Genomic DNA, 14,054 nt, shown 5'->3' with positions numbered 1-14,054 from the left:
TGTAGAGGGTTCCCATCCTTTCATAAACATCAGATTTAAGAGTTCCAAAGACTTTTAAAGCACCATTAATTTCAATTCAAGTAACTTTGTATTTCACACCACCTGCATAAGTAGCACCATGAAAGTCCTTACTGTACTTAACATTTCATTTACACAATATTTACATAAAATGTCATGATGATGTTTTCTTAATTTTCAAAAATGCAGACAGTTTAAACAGTCATGTTCAAAGAGCTTTAAGCAAATTTGTTGAATTTAAAATGTAATATTCAAAAGTGATTTATAAAATGTGCATCATTTGTCATAGCTCTTGTACAAGTTTTAAATGTAAGGTTTTTAAATCAAGAATTACTCTTTTTTTCATGATGCTTTTAAATCTCAAATTTAATTCAAGCACTTTCAATGACCTATGTTTGTTTTCATTACTTACCAGGCCTTGAATCCATATGTATTTATACATACAGTTGAAGTCAGAATTATTAGCCCTCCTTTAATATTTTTTCTCTTTTAAATATTTCTCAAATGATGTTTAACAGAGCAAGGAAATATTCACAGTATGTCTGATAATATTTTTTCTTCTGGCGAAAGACTTATTTGTTTTATTTAGGCAAGGATAAAAAACTTTAAATTAAAAAAAAATAATTTAAGGACAAAATTATTAGCCCCTTTCAGCTATTTTTTTCCGATAGTCTACAGAACAAACCATCATTATACAATACTTGCCTATTTACTCTAACCTACCCAGTTAACCTAATTAACATAGTTAAGCCTTTAAATGTCACTTTAAGCTGTATAGAAGTGTCTTGAAAGAATCTTATCTCTGTTAAACAGACAATGGTGAAAACAATAAATAAACAGGGAGGCTAATAATTGAGGGGGGCTAATAATTCTCACTTCAACTATATTTATGAAATCTAAGTATGCTTTCAAGAAGTGTGGGAAGCCTGTAAATATCTTTAGTGTAAAAAAAAAAAAATTGTTTGTGTCATACTGCGCAGCATTTTTCATTTTACCTAGAAATTGCAGTCAAACATATGTTTAAGTAATTTTTCGTGGTTTCAAAAAAAAATTATAGAGTGAAAAATGTAGAAATGTAGAGTGGTAATCCCCGGTCATGGGTCATCAAATTTGGCCAAAATATTTTGATACATTGCAGAGATATGGTCTCACATCCACAATGTAAATTTATGTCATGTTATTCAAGAATCTGACTAGCCCATTTGAAAACTGCAACTTTTTGTCTGCATCATCTGAAGATTTTCAAAAGAACAGAAAGAAGCCTGAGAAGAAAGTGCTTGGCCCCTGATGATCAAATGATTGCCTCCATGTGATATAAACAGCTAAAATTGAGTGATTATTTTTTACTAAAGCACCACAGCTGTCTACAACTCATAAAATAAAGCACATGTGAACATCGGAGAACATTGTTTAGCATCAGTTTAAGAGAATGGTCTGGATTAACCATACTAAAACATTGATCAAGTCAACAAAACCATTATATACTTGAGGGTATTTAACAGATCATATGATGCTGAACAGAAAAAATCAACATTCAGACCTTTCTAGGTGTCCCTTTTCAGAAAACTTAATGTGAGGAGCTAGTTTTGCGCTCAGAGAGAGGAACAAGTCCTGCAGTGCATTGTGGGTAAAAGGATCATTTAACAGCAGTGTTAGATAGAGGTCCCGGCATGAGAAACGAATCAACTGGAAGACAGATTGAAGTCAAGAAGGAATAGGAGTCCTAACTGCACACCAACAGCATGAACTATGCATCAATCTCTATGTTATGCTGCTACCTCATACGTGAGTTGGGTCTTTTCCACACATGCAAAGGTCTGTGTCCAATTCCAGTCAGGAAAACCCAGACAAATGAAGTGTCTTGTTCAACAATATCACATAAGAGGATTCCTCTAATGCTGATCAACAGTGTTGTGAGAAGACCCGCCAAAACCAGTCCCTCAGAGAGGGGAAAGAGCGGACGAGGCTCATGCAGAGTCTACTCATCACACAGACACACACACACACACACACAGACACACAGACACACAGACACACAGACACACAGACACACACACACACACACACACACACACACACACACACACACACAGACACACACACACAGACACACACAGACACACAGACACACACAGACACACACACACACACACACACACACACACACACACACACACACACACACACACACACACACACACACACACACACACACACACACACACACACACACACATAACTAAACCTTTCTACACCTTGGCCCAAACCTCTCTACACTACATCAGCTCCATCTGCAAACCAGACTAAATTCTCCTGGGTTATTTTATTCAAGTTGCAAATAGTCTCAAGGAGCCAGACTCTTGACTGTCGGCGTAAAGTCTGGTTCACAGTGCAACTTTTTCTCAAGAGTTAGACACAAGTTGTTTTTTAAAGAGGCTCTGTTTACACCTGCTGTTAAAATGCATTTATTTTTAAGTAAATGATACTACATTTATTCTATGTATTTATTTTTACTATATACACATATGCACATTGGTCAATTTAAAATGTATTCATTAAATGTTTGTATATAGTTTTCTATTTTATTTTATAAATTATTCATTCATTCATTTTCTTTTTAGCTTATAGTCCCTTTTATTGATCAGGGGTCGCCACAGCGGAATGAACCCCTAATTTATCCAGCATATGTTTTACACAGCGGATGCCCTTCCACCCACAACCCAACACCCATTCACACACTTTCACACAAATAAACTAGGGCCAATTTAGCTCATTCAATTCACCTATAGCACATGTGTTTGGACTGTAGGGGAAACCGGAACAATCAAAGGAAATCTATACGCCAACACAGGGAAAACATGCAAACTTCACACAGAAAAGCTAACTGACCCAGCTGGGGCTCGAACCAGAAACCTTCTTGCTGTGTGGTGATCGAGCTACCTACTGCGCCAACGTGACGCCCATTTTATAATTTATTTTAAATGTTATTTCTGTTTAACAAAGGTTGGGGTGGACAAGTACATTGTGAAATATTATGCAAGTTAATATTCTGTATTTGGCAGGTTTCGTAATATAATTAAAATCAATAAAAACAAAGTTGAAAAAAATGATACTAAATACAGGTGTGAATGGGGTCTAAAATATTTTGAGTGTTTATTTGAGATTTGATCGGACTGCTTTTGTAGTGCTAGGGAAAGAACATTCATTTACAAACCTTATCCTTAGACACTACTGGACAGAAGATTTTTTTAAGAAGGAGCATTTGCCCTATACATTTTAATTCAGTGATCATTTATACTCCCTCCATTTGTTCTTAATCTGGTTGAGTTTTTTTTGGGGTTCAACGAAAAAAAAAAAGAAGACATTGTGATTAATACTAAAAACTAGTAGCCATTGATTTCCATACTATTTTTTGCCACTATAGAAAATTACTAGGAGTTACAACTATCAGTAAATGTTCAAACTACTTGAGCTTTAAACTAGCTGTACTTCAAACCAGTTAAACATTCTGTTACTGTAATTTAAGGTTGCATTGTGAAAATTACTCTGTGTTGGGCAGTAGCTTCGCTACAAATAGTGACACTACTAGCTTAACTACATTTCTCAGTAGCGTGGCGGTAGCGTTGCTACTTTCTAAATTTCTAAATAGCTTTTGAGCAGCGAAACTATTTTATTAGTCAAGTAGCGCAGTAGCGTCCACACAAGCTACGTTTACCGATCGCGGATCAATAAGTGATGGCACCAACATTCACGGAGCTGTGAGGCCGGTGTCTAGCTGATGAAAGTAAATCCATATGATGGCGAGAATGAAGATTTCTTTTTCTTCCTGTTTTACGGTGTTCGACAACAAAGTGTTTGGTGGGCTACTGCCACCTCTGGTGAAACTTACTTGATGGAAAGATGACTGAGGGTGATGGGTTATTTCTGAAGCAGGATTCCCTGTGACTATACCTCAAAAAGTTCTTATATATATATATATATACATATATTAGTGGTGTCAAAATTAGTGCGTTAACGCATGCTATTAATTTAAAATAATTAACGCATTAAAGGGAATGAAGCAGTGGCGCAGTAGGTACCTCACAGCAAGAAGGTTGCTGGGTCGGTGGTTCGAGCCTTGGCTCAGTTGCCGTTTCTGTGTGGAGATTGCATCTTCTCCCTGCGTTCGCGTGGGTTTCCTCCGGGTGCTCCGGTTTCCCCCACAATCCAAAGACATGCGTTACAGGTGAATTGGGTATGCTTAATTGTCCGTAGTGTATGAGTATGTGTGTGAATGTGTGTGTGGATGTTTCCCAGAGATGGGTTGCGGCTGCGTAAAAACTTGCTGGATGAGTTGGTGGTTCATTTCGCTGTGGAGACCCCGAATTAATAAAGGGACTAAGCCGACAAGAAAATGGGCCCTATCCAACACCCGGCGCAATGTGGCGTAAGGCGCAACGCAATTGTTATTTGCTAGTTTTAACTCTGCGCAAGAGTCGTTTTGAGGTGTTGTGCCACGCTGTTTTAATAGCAAATGCATTTGCGCTCATATGTGCGCCCATATGCGTTCTGGTCTAAAAAAGCAGGCGTGTTTTGGCACGTTGCTATTTTGAGAAACTGTAATAGTCTGTTCTTTAGACCACAACAAAGCCAGTATAAAGTCCGGCGCAGTGCGCCTCGCTTACACACTGCTTAATGCACACAAGATGTAGAGCAATACGCAAATATCTTTACATATGAAAAAGAATTTAAATATTAAAGATACATATAGAATATAATTAGGATATATATATATATATATATATATATATATATATATATATATATATATATATAATTATTTATAGGCTAATTGATGTCTGTGCTTACAAGGTTTCTCTATCCATGAGAGCAAAAGTAAAAGTGAATTATGAGATGCCTTATCTCTCATTCTTGCGCTGTAGATGCTCTGATTAACTGCTTTCTTGCTAGTGAAATGCTCCGTTTTTCCTCTTACACTTACTTTACGTCATGTCAATAGCAAATGTGCTTATGGCGCGATACAACTGGCTCTTAAAGGGAATGGGAAATGAGATTCTAATTGGTTTATTCTCAAAACACACCTATAACTCATTAAGAAAATAAACTCAACCTATGTAGACCATGCTCCACGCTTTGAGCATGGACCGTCAAAATAGAGCCCAATGACTAACGCGCAAAAAAAAATTAACGCAATCTACGTTTTTTTTGGGGGTTTTTTTCCTGTTGTGGACAGGGGCGGACAGGCCATCTGGCAAACCGGGCAGTTTCCCGCTAGACTGACGTACTTTTTGGGCCGGGCTGATCATCTTCTTATGATCTGATCGGCCCATAAAACACTTAGCAGACTGTCTGACTATGTGATTGACGATCCTGTGAGCTGTGACGCTCTGAAAGTAAGATGTTTCTTTTCCGGACAGAGCGGCCCATGTGGCATAATCTACAGCCCATTGGTTCTTTTCTTTATTGACATTGGGCTGACCCAATCACAAACTTCCATGTTGGGCTCTGTGTAGCGTGCAACGTAGGTGTGTATTTGTCAACATAGTCGAGATTCACGCCTGTTTCTCACGAGCGGGAGAGCAGAAGCGATGAGCAGGCATTTGAATTTTGAGTCTGCACTTTGCAGCGTGCAGCGGAGCACAGATCAATATATTCCTGTCTATTCTATCTAGTTATTTATCTGTCCATACACATGTACTTTTTTTTTTTTTTACTTTTAATCTGCACCACGGCCTGCGGCAACGTCCTCCTATGCTGTTACAAAGACTGCAAGTCTTTGTTTTACACATTATAAAGAATGTCTGCTTCTCAAGCTCTATAAGGAGTGTCATTCATGTATTTTAAGATCCACTCGGTCAGAAGACAATCGCATGGGATATCATGACATTGTGTTTTTGATTGTCAGCATGATGTAGGCTTATAGTGACAATAATATTTATACAATATGGTTATAATGATATTTATGCATGACCAAACTAGTGTGCAACTTAAGCAACTTTTTTTTACATTTAGTTTTGTAGTTCAGGCCCAAACAAATATTTCTTGCATTTTTCAATTGTTTAAGTTCATTTGATTGACAAAGTAAAATCTTTTAGCTACGTTTGAGGTTTCATTGTTGAGTTAAACATTTTTAAGGGTCTCTGACACATTGCTTTAATTATTTATCTTAATTTTATTAATCAACATTAACTGTGTGCGTCAGCAGGCAGTTTTTATTTTGATTATTTATTAGGCTCCTTAAAAACACACAGGCACACATAAGATGGACTTCCAGTGTGGATTATAATTTTATTATAATAATAATAAATAAAAAATTTACGTTTTTAATTTGTCAACTCTCGTTGTTTCCTACATATGGCTTTTGTGCTTTTATAGAATGAGAGTTAGTAAAAATATTCAAGGGCATGCACAGATGGGGAACATTTTGATTGATGTAGTGGGCCACTCTAGCCCAAAGTGCCAGGGCCGATTTGTTTTGTCCTGGCCCTGCAATAAGTACAATTGTTTGTATTCAATACTTTATTATTATTATTATAATTTTCCATATCTGTAATGCCTGTATTTTGGCATTTTTTGCAGTCCACTTAGAATCTAACATGGAAATCAATTTGTTCTTTATTGGCATTGATTGTTTTAAAATTTAAATAGCATTTACATGCCTGTGTTTTTATTTCTGTAATAAATTTGGCTGTCAAACAGGATCTTGATGTTTTTTTGTGGGTATGTTGTTTACATGAAGAAATCTGTGTTACAAGTTAAACAAAAATTCGAATAAACAATTATATTATTAATTTAAATAGTTTTTGTCTTGCATTTACATTAGTTTTACATTCGAAAAGCCAAAATTACAAGTTTCAATCTTTAAATTTTGATTAATTGCGATTAATCACGATTGGTTTTAAAAAAGTGTGATTAATTAGTTAATTTTTTAAAATCGATTGACAGCACGAATATATATATATATATATATATATATATATATATATATATATATATATATATATATATATAYACACACACACACACACACACACACACACACACACACACACACACACACACACACACACACACACACACACACACACACACACACACACTATTATATACTATAATGTGTTTTTGTTTGGTACAGCATATTATTTATAGTAAATAACTGAACTGAACTATTATGCCTCATGTTTCATTGACCGTTTTATTGATTACCAAGATATGACTGACTTGGATAAAGGTTGCTTAGATTTAAAAATGAAAATTGTAAAAATAGCTTAGATGTAGCCAAGCTACTTTTGCCATGTAGATTTTAGCTTAGCTTGCTACATTTCCCAGGGGGTAGCTTTTAGTGTAGTTAAGCTACATTGTAAGTAGAGTAGCTAATAGCTTAACTCTCTACATTTTTCAAGTGGCTTGCCCAACACTGAAATCACTGTATATTTTACAGTAGTTACTGGCAAACTGAACTGTAATATGAACTGAATCTTGTTGTAGGACAGTTATGCAGTATGATACTGTAATTTAAGGTTGCATTATGAACATTTCTGTATATTTTACAGTAAAGATATACAACACTGTAAATACATATAGAGCCAGGTAAATGGTGCTGGAAATGTAAATACAGTATTTGTGCTGTAATTGATTTACAATAAGTTAAATTGTTAACAGTGTAAATCAAGAAATGTTTTTATATTACAACTTCTGCACTCTGTCTGCAACCCATATACATGCCTCATATACATGCACTGAATTGAATCTAAGGCCCCGTTTACACTAGTGCGTTTTAGTTTGAAAACGCATACGTTTTGCTACGGTTACGCCATCCGTCCACACTACGCCGGAGTTCTCGAGCGCCGAAAACTGAGCTTTTTGAAAACGCTGGAGAGGCCGTTTTCATTCTAAAACGCTGCTGCTCCGTCTCAGTGTGGATGGGGAAAGACGGAGACATCTGAAAACGGAGGCGGGGCTGCAAACGTTCGCCTATCTGATTGGGGCTTTTCCTCAATATTAAGTAGCCCACACACAGTTCAGTCTCGCATCCTCTTCTTGTAAGTTAAGACTTCGCAAGTTTGATCAAGGCTGCAGTCTCCCCCTTCTCAGTTTGATATGGAAAACAGACTATACCGAGGACACGGGTAAATCTTCAAAGGGAACAGTGTACTTTATAACTTCATTCACATCACCTTGGCTACGTTGTTTCACTTTCTCAACAATAAAATGTAAACATGATTTAAGGAACTGCCTATTTTCTTTTTAATATTAGCAACTTAACAGACAGAAGAAATGTTGAGGTGTCGTGCTGCATGAGCGTCATCTTCACTGTGTGGATATTTATAACAAAACGGAGCCGATAACAACTGCCTCCTTTCAATTTCAGTGAAAATACGAAACGCACCCTCTCTTTTGCTGAATATCACACTGTAAACGATTTCTTGTTAAATTAACAGTAAGTTACTGGCAACAATTATCCAGTAGCTGCTGTATTTCATAAAACAGTAACATTACTGTAATACTAATTACATTAGTATTACATTTACTGTAAAATGTAATACATCATTTTACTGTTGTTGATTTTTACTGTAACACCAATTACAGTAGTGATACACATACTGCAAAACTGAAAACAGTATTTTATTGTACATTTTTACCATGAAGAACTACGGTATTTTAACGTTACTTTCATTATTACTGTATAGTATTTTACAGTTATTAAATGTTATTTTATTTTATTTAATAGTGCTACTTTATAATGGGTAAAAATGTTCAAAAATTGCACAAGTGTTATTTTAACTGTTCAAGAAATACAAGAAAAATAAAGAAACTGAAACTTTAACTTCACAATAAAGGTTTATTGTGTAAACCATGCTAAAACAGTAGCAGTAATTCAATATAACAGAGCAACAGAACACTAATAAAAAATTGATCATTAAAACCAGTCAACAATTAATGCATCAAAAATTATTACAATTTTAAAAACAGGTGAAAATACTGCTACAAGACATGATGAAGGCCAAATGATGTGGAAAGGGACAGTAAAAAAGGGCAGCAGCACTTCTGATGATCCTGCAAAAATGACAAGCAAAATTAATCACTGGAGTAAAAACTAATCATCCCTCAAACCATTTAATTCATTCAGAAACGAAACACTGCACTGTTGTTTATATATATATATATATATATATATATATATATATATATATATATATATATATATATATATATAAATATATATAACAGTTATAATATATATAACAGTTTTTTTAATTGTTTTTGTTGGTGAAATACAGTTTGTTGTTAATTCACAATTACACTAACGTTAATGGGGAAAAGATCAGCGGGCATTGTTCTTGAAGATCGCTAGTCAGGTGTCCACACAGGTGTGTAAAAAATAAAGTCTCATCTTAACTTAATGTCCGACTCTGTATAGCTCGAATATCTGATTCCATGATCACACTACTAGTGCTTCCATGGATTTAAGAGGGGTAAACACAGTTCATTCTCACTATAAGAGGCTACATATTTAAAATTAAATAAATAAAAATAATCTAATTTAACGTGACTAATGTTAATTAAATACTTTTAGGCTTTTAACACGTATAAATCCACTTCTAACTTACAGATAAGATTGCGTTAGAGAACATGAAAGCCGTGGGTGATTTTTTAAAATAATGCTAATGATAAGTTACTGATATTTGGTTTGCATAAAACAAAGTAATCACTAAGCATTCATTTTTGGCAAAATCTGCAGAGAGGCTCAGCGACACGAGGAAATGTGTTAAAGTTGAGCAGAAAACTAAAGAGCAGTCTAGCCTACTTCATGAAATGTTTGTGGTAATATTCTGCTGTCAATTCGTATTACTGTATTTTAATATGCAGCAGTGATGGCATGTCAGTGAGACAAATAAACATTTTATCGAGTCATTTCATACAATTTATTTATTTATTTATTTTTTATACAAACCCTCTAGTGACATTTCCTCAAACTAAACCATCACAACGTTACTGTGCACAGCATCAGTAAAACGTTGAGAATAATTTAAATACTTAATTTTTTAAAACAGTCACTGCTGATTAGAAACTAAAATTAAAGCTAAGCTTACAGAAATCCTGTATGCATGACAATATAAAGATGTATTACTCACTGATGTCGAAGCACTTCCAGGTCATCAGAGATGTAGACAGGACAGAATATGTGCTATCAAATGAGCTCTTGTGCAGCCTTTGTTGGACATCCAGGTAGTATGTTCACCCACACTGTAAGAAACAAAAACAGAAACAATTTATTAAAATGTGAGGAATAGTAAACATGTTTGGTCTACAGAGAGAAGAAAATGTTTACTTTAAGCATTGATCCTAATGAATCTATTTCTCAACTACATTTTACCTTATCACGGAAACAGCATTTTTGAGCTTTTAGACCAGGGGTGCTCAACCTTGTTTGCTTTAAATTAGAATTAAAACAATAAATCTCTATGTCAAATAAAATACTTCAGATCTAAATAAAGCAGGTGCTTTTACCTAAAGGTTCCTTCCCTCCAGTAAGTTTGGCTGCAAATCCCTCCACATCTGTGCTTTATTCGGTTCTTGTCTTAAGACTAACTGGTGTCACATTCCAGGTTCATCACAATCTGAGCTAGAAAGACAATATGACAAAAGACAAGACATATATAAATAAGTCTCAGAATAAAATATTTAAAAGGATAGTTTACTTTTTTGCCACCATTACTCCACGTGTTTTAAATCCATTTAAATTTCTGTTAAACACTAAAGCAGATATTTTGAAAAGTGTTAGTAACCAATAACTATTGACATCCATATTTGAACCAAATTTCTTTAAAAAATACGAGTTTGTGTTCAACGGAACAAATTAAATGTATAACTATTTTGAAACAAGTGGAGGATGCCAAAGATGCTATTATTTTCATTTTGGGGTGAACTGTCCCTTCAATTCAAGTGTCAAGCAATAGTCATAAAAACTGATGTGTCGCTTGAGGAAAACTAAATCAAGTACCTTCTTTGAACAAGCAGAATCATTATGCCATTGTATTCAGTGATTCTCTTTTACATTTTCCCACTATAAAACGATAGCTTCAACATGCAATCCATGTTAAGACAAAAATGAATAGCATAAAATAACATATTGAACTAAACTTACAGTTTCCAGGCTGTTTGAAAAAAAAAAAAAAACACATACGCCCAGTAAAATTGCTAATAAACACAAAGACAGCAGTTATAGAAAAAAACGTTTGTCTAATATTTACTCAGCACTGTGTAGGCAAATAGCATAGCTGTGGCTGTTTTAACACCAGATTTTTTTATCTTAGGAACTGCTGGAAGAAGAAAAAGAGGTTGTACATGAAACTTCTCACAACAAATCTGTGAACAACTTGACATTTAAAAATCTAATCAAAATGAGGAAGACATCAACATTACCTTGAATAATCAAGTGAGGAGTGATTGGTTGCATCAGTTTTTTCAACATCAATTACTGTAGCTGAAAAACAGATAAATATAATAAGAGTAAAATAAGACTTAACATTAATCTAAATCTATGGTACAACCATACCAATCTGTATGGGGTTAAAATACATTTGTACACAAATCATTCCCTGACCCCATCAATTTCACTTAGAATAGGATGGATATATATATATATATATATATATATATATATATATATATATATATATATATATATAGTGATAATGACTTTGGCTTATATCTGTGTGCTCAGAACGTACACTCACCTCAGGTACACCTGAACACCAAAAATTAAATGTACAATTAATGACACGCTATACATCAAGCTCATTAACATTATTGAGAAATAGACAATTAATATGTATTTTGTTAATATTAACGTTAGCTTAAAATAATTCAACTGCATTTAATTTTCAGCTCCATTTAATAAAACAGTTAAGACTCATTTCATTATGAGTTTAGTTTAAATAACTAACTTACAGTTGAAAAATTTTACCATAATGAAAGCTTAGTCATAATGACTATGTGAAGACCAGAGCTTACCTTAACGGTAAACGTTTAACTTTTCATGGTGACTTCGCCTTCATCTCAGTGTTGTGCTGAAATAGAGAATTCATTAATGCAGTTACAATAATTTAAAGTTATGTTTTTATTTTCAGGTAACTTAACGTATGGTCAAAAACTCACTCAAGATAAACTCACTGTATCTAATACCTCGCAAACACTACAATGACCGCCTGGCGTCTGTTATTTCTTGTTTAAAATACCGTTTGTTAACGGATAGCGTGACATAACATAAGAACCTAATGTCACTTGGTTAATTATTTTAAATTACACACACAATACACAGAAATACTTATAAAACAATCCTTTAACGGACAGAATTTGACTTTAAAACACTTACCGAGGATGAATTCGCTGGATGAAAGACGACAGGTGAATTTCAAATTAGGAGAGCCGTTGCCTGCATGTCGAGACGTGTCCGTTCGGTTCTATGAATCGGCTCCTTAGTGAACAGTAAAGAATCGAATCCGCCTAAAACCGATTCCTTTTTGTATATGATTACTATTTCGTTATACTGCTTGGCCACAAGCATTTATACACTAATTATACACTAATTGCATATTGCTGAATGTGCTTGTGAACACGTGTGATCAAATAATTCCCAAGCAAACGGTTCAATTCGGTTCAATACGATTCAGAGTTGCTCGAGTGCTGAACCGAACCAGTGCAAACGTGATATTGATTACAATATAGTAACATTGTTTTTTATTCACTTTACCAGCGAAATTATTACATATATCTGACATTGACAATAAGAATAAAGTTCGTTTGAAGTGTTTTGAGAATTATATATAAATATTTTTTTTTTTCTCCCAGAATTCATTTCACATCAACAAGCAAATGGTAATGGCGGATGAGAAAGCCCAGCTAATATTATAAATATTGCGTTTAATATGTAACGAAATGAAATTTCAACAGTGTTTCATGCGAGAATGTAGTTCTTACAAACTCAAATCTGTGGTTTATTTATAGATATCATGTGTAAATTTTAAGCGTGCTTTGCCGATAGCGGAGATTCTGACCTCCAGGGTGTCCATCATCACTCATGTATCCGGCGAAACGAGGTTATAATCGGCTAGACATGTGAGACTTGCCCCGGTCTTAGATGGCTCTATAATGAATGTGTTATGAAATTTAGTTTTAACCGTTTTTCATGCGGGAATGTAGTTGTTGTAAACTCAAGTCTGTGGTTTATTTATAGGGATGGTGCGTATTTTAAAATATTGTTTTGAAAATGCGGAGATGTGACCTCCATGGTGATGACGGGTGCCCTAACCTCATGAATCCGTCTAAAGCAGGCTGGTCATTATGACATTTAAGCTGACTTTGGTTTCATGAATCAATTACTTTTGTTCCAGTTTACGTTTTAGTTAAGCACAAAGTTATGTTGATTAAAAATGATTTAATATTTTCATGTTAACCTTATAAAATTAAGTTGCAGTACACCCAAATATGGAAAACCAGGGGACAGTTTTATGCACTGAACAGTCTGAAGAAACTGGTTATTTTATTTTTCTTCACAAAATACTTTGTCAAAAAATAAAATAAACATAATAATAATAATATAAAGTGTGTGTAGAGTTTTTCATGGTCATTTGCAGTACTGTATTTAGATTCACAGTAACTGATTTTTTCCCAAAATTCATTGTAAAATCTGCAGTAGCATACTGTTAATCATGTTCACAGTATGGAAATGTTGAGAATACATTATCATGCTGTGAAAACAGCAATATATACAGTAACACACTGTGCACAGCTTATACAGTAAACAACTGTTGAGAAATGCAGTATAATACCGTGAAAACAACAGAAATCGTTTACAGTGCAGTTTTAATAATCGATAATTATAAAAGTATAACATACAATAAGTTTATACATTGTAGGAAATAAAGACGAGCGATCAGTCAATGTACCTGGATTAATCATTAACTTAACTTTGCGCTTAACCAAAACATGTTACCCGTGAACAAGTAACTTAATAGATGTCAATGACCAAA

The 14,054-nt window shown here is 34.4% G+C and overlaps 1 protein-coding gene and 1 long non-coding RNA gene across 3 annotated transcripts in view; both read right to left on the bottom strand.

Annotated features, from left to right (window-relative positions):
* The window catches only part of slc25a26 (solute carrier family 25 member 26), a 116,192-nt gene that overhangs the window by 69,262 nt on the left and 32,876 nt on the right, over positions 1-14,054 (bottom strand).
* Positions 8,753-12,505, bottom strand: LOC137490702 (uncharacterized). Of its 2 annotated transcripts, none has more exons than XR_012387112.1 (6): positions 12,398-12,505; positions 12,027-12,092; positions 11,446-11,506; positions 10,531-10,645; positions 10,155-10,266; positions 8,753-9,075 (listed from the first exon to the last, which is right to left on the bottom strand). It is a non-coding gene; the product is annotated as an uncharacterized lncRNA (long non-coding RNA). The 2 variants fall into 2 exon arrangements; XR_011010615.2 differs by having other exon boundaries at positions 12,037-12,092; positions 12,398-12,489.

This window comes from Danio rerio, chromosome 11, assembly GCF_049306965.1.
Source record: "Danio rerio strain Tuebingen ecotype United States chromosome 11, GRCz12tu, whole genome shotgun sequence".
Classification (NCBI taxonomy): Eukaryota; Metazoa; Chordata; class Actinopteri; order Cypriniformes; family Danionidae; genus Danio; species Danio rerio.
The sequence above is the reverse complement of the archived record's forward strand: the minus strand, read 5'-3'. Positions and strand labels throughout refer to the sequence as shown.